This window comes from Ascidiella aspersa, chromosome 7 (assembly GCF_963924565.1).
Source record: "Ascidiella aspersa chromosome 7, kaAscAspe10.2, whole genome shotgun sequence".
Taxonomy (NCBI): Eukaryota; Metazoa; Chordata; class Ascidiacea; order Phlebobranchia; family Ascidiidae; genus Ascidiella; species Ascidiella aspersa.
In genome coordinates, this window is record NC_139453.1 from 12,289,137 (window position 1) to 12,301,271 (window position 12,135).

Genomic DNA, 12,135 nt, shown 5'->3' on the forward strand with positions numbered 1-12,135 from the left:
ATTTAGCCAACCTTACTTTATGAATTAAAATGATTAATTTTAACTAAAATACATTGAGATTTCCTTTAAATTGTCCACAGCTCTAACAATACAGATCACACTCAATAAAAAAAATTGACTTTCATTTTAGATGACCTGACGTAAAACAAACAATCGGAGCACGTCTCTCAATCTGCAATAAAAACTAGCGTAAATAACATATGAATGACTGGCAAACCATACGTGAAATACACGGCATGTGGTCTTTAAAATATTTCAAATGGAACGTACTTCTTATCTCGATCGAAGCACAAGACGTCTTCCGAAAAATCGCCATCGAAATCTCCAAGCACTAAATTTCCGACGCCGAATTTGCAGAAAGACGCGTAAACTATGGGTAGCGTCCCGAACGTACCGTCTCTATTGTTGATTTGCAACACGCTGAACAACACAGTTTTGTGTTAAAATATGTATTTAGCCTCATAAAAATAAATGCTATAGTTGTTAACACAAATGTATGTTAATTCTAACTTAGAAAATACGCGTACACCAATTACAATTTGAGAACCATATAATGCGTAGTATACATGGTAAAGCCAAGCAAGTACATTACGGGATTTATATTTATTTTATATTAATTCAAAAAAGGGTTGTAAATGTTGTCCTCCATTAAACACAAAACAATCAGGCGAATAAGCATAGAAGAAAGCGTGTGATTTTATTGTACTATTAAAATGGCGATAAGCTTTCAATCAATTACAGTTGGGCTACCTACACTTTCTTCAACTCCGCAATACAGATAACATCGGTCGCCCCATCACCATTCGCATCTAATGTCCGTTTCCACCCTTCTTGGCAAATTGCACTCGAAGCAACCGTCCAATCGCCTCTGATCTCTGTGACGCAGTTAAAATCGTTGAATAAAATCCAAGTCTAATTAACAAAATATTTTTAACAGTTTTTTAACAGACCTCTCTTTATATATATTTCGACTCACTAGCAACTATGGCGGCTTTAGAAATGAAGCTTTTTTTTCATACTTAAAGTATTTTGCAACAAAATCTTAATTCGCCTTTATTTTTAACTTAGTTCTTAGTGCCAGTTAACCGATTGTTTTCCACACAAGGTGTACATTCAAACAAGGTAAATCGCTTTTCGCTTGAATAAAGTAAAGCGGTGCTTCTATACTTTTTTGGCGGGTCTCAAATATTAAAAAATAATATAATAAACATCAATAGGAAAACGAAAATTTCGTTTTAATTTTACAACGATCAACAAATAGGATGTGGCCCACACCTAGCTTGAACTCAAATCGTTGATAGGCTTCGCTAGTGAATTATGCACTTCTAGGGTAGCGTTTATGCACTTCCTCATGATATGATGGAAATAGTTAATACTTATGCACATGTAAATACGCAGTTCAAAACAAGTAAAACCTGGAACCAGATCTTGGTATTCGGTAGGAACTTGATTCGCGTCATCGTCAATTGGTACGTCATCGAAGTCCTTCCCTTGAACTTCCAGAATGACGGATTCTGTTTATACAAATTAGTTTAAGGGTACTAAAAAGGTAACCAAGTTAAAAAAAATTATGATTAGGCTATACTTAAACCAAATTATAAATAAATTCCACTTTCATGGCAAGCCATTTTTCTGCATAAATCGCAATTTTATCCGTTATTTTGAAGTTGCCAAGTAAAGATTTTCTCAAGTAAAATAAAGCATTAAAGGCAGTAGTCGAATAATAGCCTAAAATAGGTTGGCGTATTGCAAACCAATATTTCGTCAATTTGGTGACTGTATCCATGACAAATTCCGTTTTACCTGATTGCGGGAAACAAAGATTTGTGTTGCACGCTTGTTTCTCCTCCTTAAATCCATCACAGGCCGTCGATAGAACCATACCTTTCAAGCAATTGCGAGTCCTGAATGACAAGCTGTTCGTTTACCGAATGAAGTATGACTTGAAGTATGTTTTTAGTTCGCGTTTCATTATGGAGTAACACTTACGTTGACAAAATGGAATTTTAAACGTGCACTGTATACGAGAGCAGTGTTTCTTAAACCGAAAAATGAACCGTTTTGTCCATTTCAATCAAATGATTGCATTTTTAGCGATTCGCGCGAACGCCTAAATGTGTTTCGACCAAGTTACAGTTACACTTGCAAAACAGGCAGTTTCTAAGGTTTACGTTTATCATGACGTCACGTCGTGATGTACCTCTGTTCAGTTATCTCTAGAAATGTTCATGCTACACGAACGAACGCAAATCCCCTTTTCTCAATTTTTCACCTTTCTTTGATTTCACATTCTTCTTTGCACAACGACCAGGCAGTCCATTCTGTCCACGTTGCTGTACCGCCCACTGGACTAGCAGGAGTTTTACAATTCTGCAAAGAAACAACACGGCTTTGTAAAATTAGTTGACAAAAGACATAAAAAGCCAAATTGTACAACTCTATGTTAGGAGCAGTCCAATACGAGTAGGTTATTTTCAGGAAGATAACGTTTTTAAGTCAGGTAAAGAATGGCCATTATACAATATGTTTTGCTTGATGACTGGTTATATTTTCGGCAAATTCTAACCACGATTGACAAGCATAATAAAAGCCAAAACAAAAAAAATTGAAATTTACACGGCGCTTGTGCTTTGTTTACCTCCCTGCCACAAATTCTAGTTTCTGTTTCTTTGCTGCTTTGGCTTTCCATTCCCACGCACTGGTCAGATATCTCGTAACCGTTCTTATAACACACCCGCGACCGTTGAGTTTGGCCGCAATCATCAGTGCAAACTGACCATGTCGACCATTTGCCCCAAATGCTTCCTAAAACACTGCAAATAATTAAATTCGTACAATAAGCAAAAGTTTGAGAAAAATAACTATAAAAAAACACTGCTTATGTAGTTTGTTTAAATTTTATCTATTTATTAATATTGCATTTGAAATATAAAGTTGTATAAACTTAGTCCCGTTAAATCTAAATCATTATTAAAAATAGCATTTGTTGTGAGTAATCTACGAATATTGAGGCGCCAAGTTTACTTCTAAATTAATCGTTTTCAATGCATTCAAAAGATAAAGATTAAACTAAGTACAGAACTTACAGAATTCAGTAAACCGAATGAATTCATTTGAATTAAGATACTGATGATGTTTTTAGAAATGAAATATATTTATCATATAACATCCAAACGAAGATGATATGCAAGCAGAATCGTTTGTTTTTTACCATTCGGATTCAGGCAGATTCTGCTAATCAAACTAAAATTTTGCTTGTATTTAAAAGAAACGCAAATGATAAATGGCAGAATCAAAGTGGTGGACATTTACCATTATTTTGAGCCATTTCAAGTCTTTGTTATCTACTTTAAAATAAAACAATACCGTGCTTCTTTTAAAACATGATTATACCGGCACCATGGTACCACTAAAACTGCCCGGCATAATTCTATGACGTAAAAAATCTACAAAGCTTTTTAGCCTGTGCACAAAAGAAACAATTCGGTAATTGTTTCTCCACCCACATGATACAAGATAATAGTAAAAACTCATGGCCTAGTTAGAGATATGGTGCCACTTACGAGTTATATTCTTTGTTGTATTGGTAGAGGGACAATTTCCTAAATGGCAAACATCCATATCGTCGTTGAAACCTTCGCAGATGGCATCAGTTGGACATGTTCTGTACCTGGTGAATGTTTTTTTATGGCATTTTACTGTTATAAGCGTTAAAGCTATTTTTAACTTATATAGACAAATCGACAGTGACAGTCTTCGGGATTCTATGTAATTCATTTCTTAGTTTAGATAGAGCTGTCTGACACAACAGTGCTTAGCCCTTTGACAAAAAAGAAACACCCTCAATTTTCAGCATATGTACATTTTGAGAATGCTTTCAATGTGTTTGGTTACTGGATGATTCAGTTTAATGAAAAGGGTGATATATTCTTAAATTCATTTCCAAACTTCTTCCAAGTAAATGTGTGTATTTTAATAATTTAAAGTTATTGCGGTATTAAAAGTTCACGTTTTACTAATTCATTTTTTTCTCTTTCGGTTCAATATAACTACGAAACTGATACAGTTCAACTTAGTTTTAATTAATTTGAATAGAATGTCTGGATATCCTAACAAACCGCGCTCACCTTGCTCGCCGGGTCTGGCTACGCATTTTGGGATTCTACAAGTGCACCCTGAGCTAAAAACGGTTAAGAAACACTTTCCCAATCAATCAAACGTCTCCAATTAACGGTACACTAAATGGTTTATACCTCATTTTTATGCCTTTTCCGCATGTTTTCGAACAAGTCTGCCATTCTCCCCATTCCGACCAACCGAATGTGTCAAACAAAAGCACTGGAATAAACAAAGGCATTGGTCATCTAAATATGTTGGACATGTCCTGCTTGTATTTTTGTTCACCGAAGGATACCCGTGCATCTAAAATATACAGGATCGCAAAATCGCTCTTTGCAAATGCATGAGTTTGGATCTACCTTCTTACGTTTGATTTTAGTGATTTTCTAATTGATCCTATTTTTTCTCGCGATCCATGCGATCCTGTATATATAAGATGCACCAAAGGATATAGGTATTTTAAATTTAGTGACTATGATCAAACACATTAATTTTCTTTGAATTGATATGTAAAGTCAAACAATGTAACCGAATTTTTAGACACATTGAAACGTAAGTATAGTAAAATAAATATTACCCAAAATAAACACTGCTCATAACAACTAACCTATAGAATCGCAAGACATGGTTTGACACTGTTCAAGATCCTGGCTACTGGGTAGTTGCCAAGGACACTGTCGGACATAGGTATCTTCCCAGAAGTGATTTTTGCATCCACGTGTTCGCCGACGCCAGCCAGATCCGCAACTGCGCGAACATGGGCCCCACGCTGTCCATTCCAACCAATTGCCGAACACTCCTAAACGCGACATTTCTTCCCTGGTTGAACAATACCTTAGACTTGTTACTGTTAATATGAACTACAACTGCTTTTGCGAATAAGTTGTCTGAACAAATAGTGGAGACAAAAATGATAAAGATAGACTTGGTTAAATGGGTGGATGACACCGTTACGTGAAGTTAGATGTTCGAACACGATGCACCAGGCAACATATTACGGTCGTTTCTCCATCAGTCCCTACTAACCCTGCGTCGCTTATTTGGCAGAACGACGGCCCCGTATGTCCGGAGGTCGTGAGTTGGAATCTTACCGCAGGCAAAATTTTTCCAGAATTGTCTTGCTAGCAGTACAATCCTGGTTAGGCTTACTGCTTCTAATTAGCGAAGGCATCTGATATATATATATATATATTTATTTACCAGTTTCATCGCATTTTTTCTCGACACAATCCATCGCTTCGTATTTGATGTTTGGCAAGCAGCAAGTTTTTCTGCAGAAAATATTAAATGAGATGTATTTGTAATATAAAGTTTGCGACTATACCCTGTTTTTATCTAGTATGTTAAAGTTAAATTAAGCGATAAAAAAAATATGCCGAGGGAACAAGGTACACATCATTTATTGGATTTGCAGGTAATTTAAAACTAATAGGCCGCAAACTCCTGAGATTATTTATCGAAACTGGTGCTCATAAATAATTATGATTATAACACAAAAATTCGCTTATTTAAGTGTTTTTACCTGAATCTCGTGCCTTTATTACAAGTTGTGGAACAGGGTGACCACGGGCCCCAAATTCCTTCTTCGCACTCCACTTCGCTCTCGCATTCCTCTAGTACAAAGTTAGCTCCTGGGCAACGTGATTTGTAAACGATTGTGTCGTTTTTGCTCAAGCATTCCCTCATTCTCGCTTTCTGGCCAACGCCACAAGTTGCCGAACATATTCCAAAGCTTCCCCACTCACTCCAATAGTCGCCGGCTTGATTCTCTATGAAAATAAGGTAACACTATAAAGCACAATACTGTACACAGGTTTTAGTAGCAATTTCAATAAAGTTGTAACGGTTTTATCTTCACTTGAATTTTTACACTGGCGAAGCGTGCGATTTGGCCAAAGCGTTAGTAAAGATCAAAAGATAGATACTTACAACATTGCTTACTTATGGCTTTGGTAAGTTTACTGCTATTACAGTAAAACAAATGTTACTATATTTGTATACACATAGTAATACTAGTTTAGCACAATTCAAATGTAATACAGTTTCAAATGAATATACCATTTAAATGTAATATTTAAATGGTATATTCCAGGGGTAGGCAATTCTATTCAATGGAAAAGCCATTTGCAGAAAATACAAGTACCAGAGAGCCTCAAAATTGTGAGCTAAAGGTTACTATCATAGCAATGAAATTGCGTTGACTTGCTGTTAACTAACTCTTCGGATTCTGAAACTCTTTGGATTTCTTCGGATTCTATGTCTAGTGTTACATCATAAACGAAATGCTGGCCTAAATAAAGAAAAGAAAAAGAGAGAAACGTCCATAAACTGTACTCTTGGTAGCCTTTACAATTTTTTTGAAATTTTACGAAGAGCCACAAAAAACATGACGGCGAGCCGCATGTGGCTCGCGAGCTGCAGTTTGCCCACCCCTGGTATATTCATTCCTTGTTTAACACAATTTAAATGTTAGACAGTCTATTAGAACGACTAAGCTTTAAAGAATAAGATATTTGAAAGCACTTACAATATAAAATAGATAAACAAGGAATATGTGTGTTTTACCTATTTCTATATATGTTACCCTTAGTTAAACGCAATACGCCATAAACTTACGTTTGAAAAAGGGGTTAATTAGGCAAATGTACAATGTGTTTATATCATCTATGTTTTGTTTGGTGAAACCGTTTCTTTGAGCCTTTACTGTTGCACCAGTTTTATCAACTATAGTTGGATTGTGGTTATGAGAAAAACTCAGGCCATCGAAATGCATTAGAGATGTTAAACTGTAAGTTGAGTTGATATCCCGCACTGCGCCACTTCCAAGAGGCTTAAAGTTGAATTTGTGGCCTGCAGCAACCATAAAATATAAGGATGTCACACTAAACCCAAATCAATGCTATTAATTCATAATCTGGTAAACCAACATATTTTAATATTTTACAGTGAGTTCATTTATATAAAAAATATGCATTAATCGTATCAATAGGTTTACTCAAAGTATAAGTTCCTGTAGATGTAACTTTCATTCCATACTTAAGAAAATATAGATTAAAATTGTACACAAATTTGGCCCTAAAGGTTACAGTAATGTAATTGTAATTAAATATTATATTGTAACCTTATGTCACACCTTTACAACATACAAGATATACCTGGTGATATGTTCTCGTAGTTAACAGTGACAAAATCGTCTCTCATAGGATTTGACTGTTCATGCCAAAAACCCAATGTGTGCATCATCAAATGAACAACGATCCCTGCATAGATGCATTTCTCGCTAAGATTAATATATTGACGTCCACCGATCCGACCTACATTGGACCTGTAATAAACTTACAATAATAATAAAAGTGACGAAAGGGAAAACAGTTAAATCTTGCAAAGTCTTAGTAGTGATTTTCTTTTTTAATAGTAAATATGTTAACTCAGGTAAGCTAGTTGGCGGATGAAAAGCTTAAAAAATGTTTTTTGATGTTGGTTTTCTTGTAAAGTTACCTGCAGCCATTGAGCTCTGCAATAAATTCAACAAAATGTCTTTGTTCTGTATCGTCCTGGCCAGTATGAGGAACAAAATCAACACAGGTTGAAGCAGAGAACAACTCAATTGCTTCTTTTATGGCATCAATTCTCTCCATTTTACCCTCTGTAATTAGTACATATTTGTAATTCACAGAAAAACTACTCCATAACAATATGACATTTTACAGTTGTATAATACCATGTTTGTGTTTGGCATATACCCAAACATTAAATAATTGTAAACGGTTGCCTTTAATGAAAACAATACGCTCAAAGATGACACTTTCTAAACAAATAACTTGAATTTTAGAAAACAAAGTTGTTTTACATGTCGTTATTATTTACCAATCAATTTACAAATTATTTGTGGTAAACCTGGTAAAAAACTCCCTTGTTAAATTTATTCTGTGGTGTTAAACCAAAGCTGTAGTTACATTTAAATGTTTTCAGGTTATCTTTAGGCTAGGCTAAGTGTATTTCAATCGATAAAGTAACACTGAGATAAAATAATTTGCCATTCTATCATTCCAAAATAATATAAATTGTCTGACAAACACCTAATGCTGTTCTTACTAAGAGATGGGGCAATAACGTAAGGGACTCGAACTCTCTCATTCACAACCATCCAATCCCAGATAGGTTGATGAATTGAAACTGAACTATGCTCATAACTGCTGTCTTCTTCTGTTATGCGAGACTAAAATCATAGCAAGTAAATTAATTATTTTATTTAACATGTATATCAAAATTTCAACTATGAACATAAGTAAAAGAAAAATGCTGTATCATGCCAGCTGGTGTAAAAACAGCTCTTTAAGAAACAAAGTGAAACATTAAAAGTGGCACTACACAGAACTTAACCTGCTTGATTTGTTTAGGAACTGCATTTCTACACTGTCCTATACCACTAACAAAATGCATGAGGTTTCCTAGGGAGGGGGGAGGGGGGAGTGTTGGGTAGTCAACTGCAGTAGTTTTATATTGTTGGTTTTTTTGAGATTGGGTATTAACAAGATTTGTTAAATACTAGAGAAAATTGCACTAAGACAAATATAAGGCTCATTCTTTTAAAATTCACCCTTATTATGGCTAATGTCTCATGTTTTAGTCACAGATTGTACTTACGCTTGGTAGTAGGATCGCTGCAAAAAAAGGTTGAGGAACAGTACTTTGCATTAAAAGAGTGCTGTTGGGATTAAATACCACAAACAGCTACAATTTATTATTTAAAGAAATAATAAACAATTACTGTCATCATTGATTTTATAGTTTGTTGAGAAAAAGCAATATCAGACTCCAAAACACCACCCAAAGCACAGGAGCATGATTTGAAACATCCATATTCATCTTGTTCATATGAAAGGACACAACCTGATTGGCATGATGAGATATCAAAATCGCATTTCACTCCAGCCAATTGCCCTAAAACATATAAAATAAATAAATATTACTAAAAGTCTTTAGATTTTAAACACACTTTATAAATTGTCAGATTTTACAAATTTTAAAAGATAATAAGCTACATACTTAGTCTTTCAAAAAAAGAACAGACTGGGTGCTCTTTTTAATGAATGTATAAAAATCTTACTTTCACAGTTTAGAATTTCAAATTCAGTTGGTGTTCCTCCAAAGGCACAGTAATTTATTTCAGCTTCTGAAGTTGGCAGTACTGAAAACATTAGTTGGTGTAAATCTGAAGACAAAATGACAATATATTTTTTCACAAACTTACTCACATAATGCAAGAAGAACTCCAGCTATTATTCCCAAGCATAAAAGTAAAATAATACCAGCAAGAACTAGTTTCTTATAATCACGCACAGGTGGAAGTGAAATTTCCTTTCCTGAAAAAACAAATTAAAAAAGTGGTAATATTATGATTTTTTACTATAAAATATGTTTGTAAAATATATATGCATATGGCCAGCAACAAGTTTTTTAATTTAATATTTATTTTCCAATGCATTTTGGAACAAGACAACAATTGGACTGACAACTAAGTCGAAATAAGGCTTGCATCTGAATTAAATCTTAGCTGTCCGAATACGACCTAAACCGCTAGATTACCATTGGAACTACCTCTTACCTAACCCTAAAACACACCTTCAAGTTCAACTATAACTCAATCCTATACCCAGCTTCCAAACTCCATTCATTTATCATCCCTAATGTTAACAAAGGACTAACAACAGTATCAAAAACGGCTGCATTCAAACCATGGTGCAATAAGTTTTCAACAGCCATTCCAAAATGGCAGTACCTCTTATATTTATTGGCAGGCCACAAACAAGACTTCTATCCTTGAAAATTACTTCGAAGTAAATTATATATTAAATGTATTTTTTCTAAAATTAAAACTTGCTGCTGTCCTTAGTAAGCCATATTGTTTTTAGACAATTTCCAAATTAGTATTCACATTAACTTAAAGAACAAAAAGCTTCATAAAGCTAAAGCAAGATTATGGTTGGATCAAAGGAATTTAAAATAAACTTTTCAGCATGGTTTTAACTAGGCTTCCTAAATTTCGAGTCTTCCAGCTCATTTGTTTTCCAAACTTTCACCATCCTTTACGTTTTACTACAAAGAAAAATGCTTTCAGTTGTCTGCCTCTCTCCACACATTAGTTTAAGCCAAGTTAACGATGCCTAACACTAAGAACTCCACATTTCCTATTTGGGAAGGCGTGGTTTTCAGTAGTGCTTATACCTAAAAAAATCTTTCCTTATTATATTTCAGCTAGGGTTCCTCTCCGGGAATGTTTCGATGGAAAATTCCTGGGATTTCCAGCGAATTAACGATCCCAAATCCCTGGAAATTATTTTATGATCCCGCTTATTTGGCAACATAGCAAAACTTAAAAACTAGTCGTTTTTGACTGATATAAAGACGAAAACATAGCACACCTATTAGTCGTTGCCTGAGTTGCCTTATTTGCGCTTACCAGCGGAACAACTTAATTAAATTTATTCTACTAATAAGAATGCGCCCTGCATGCGCTTTATTATAAATAAAATTAGGGTGCAGCTTTTAAAACGAGAAGGTCTTGTAAGATTGCAGAAGAAATACAAAATAACATAAATAAGCTTAATTAACTGTTTCAAGCTAATATAAAGTAATTTTTAACATTATATAATGAATGACGTAATTAGGTATAATTTTTTCGTCCAGATTCCCAGGAAATTTCATGGGAAACGGGATTGAAAAATCCGGGAAAAAGAGGAACCCTAATTTCACCATTCCTAGAAAGCCAAGTGGGTCACTACAGTTCTGTAATGTGTCATAAACACCGGGAACCATACACTGTGATTTATAATGTTTTTTAGATAATCTAGGATTTAAATTTGTATGAGACTTTGTCAAACAGGTTTAGGTGTTATTATTGTGCTTTCCATTCATACCTGCGCCAGTTTTTGCGCTTTGCATTCCAACAGTTTTTTTGTTTGCTTGAGGCCACCGGACTAGTGGTCGAGGAGTTTCTTCAATTGCCATCATTGTTGATATTGGCTGCTCTGTCAAAACCTGATTTTAACCTAAATTGTCATTCCTGTAGTCTTTAGGGAAGAGGTAAGTAAATATGTTGGTGTATCAAACAGTGTTTCCTCTAAGTTTGTCCAAACGCACAGGTGCTCAAAATCTTGTACATGAGTCTAAAAACAGTGCACGAAGTGATAAGTGAAAAAATGCTCTTGGCTGGAACATTGGTCTCAAAGCAAAGATAAACTAATAAATTAATCAAAATGAAATTTTCAGCCTATAAAGTCAAGTATAACCTTAGTGTGCCCTGTATATTGTTTCAGTTTGGGAAAACGATGTTCACTTAATTAGAATTTATCAAAAATAGATGTCAAAAAATTACATAAAAATTAAACCATATCTATAATTAGTGCTGCACAATAGGGCTATTTATACCCCAAAACGGACCGCATATTCCAGTTTGAGTACCACTGGTTTAGCGTCAGCTGTTTAAATTTATTCCCGCGCTTCGTTTTAATCCAATGAGCAAAATGATCAAACTTATTTGCAATAAAGCCTTTATGCCATAAGCAATAAAGCCTATCTGTTTATGTTAAGTCAGTCAAAATTTTTGTAGAATATTTTTCAAGTTTTATCATCGCAACGGAAGATGTAAAACAATTAAAACTATTTAATATGTTATTTGCTCAATAACAAAATAAAACCTTTTAATAAATTTCTATACTGCAATACTTTCATGTCGTTGCCCTGGATACGTAAAGCCTAAAGCATTTTATCCTTGTCTTTAAATTTTATTTAATACATTTAGAATTTGTTTTCTGTAATATAAATATGGAATAAAAGAAAGTTAATTTATAAAACAATTTAATACCTTGGTATTTTATATATTATAGTAAATTGAAACAAATCTATATACATTATTATCTATTTTAGCTTTATTACCTGCTGCAATGGCGTGGATTAATAACATAAACAGCAGTACAATGAATTTTAAAAGAACAAAAAGTTTTTAGTTAACCA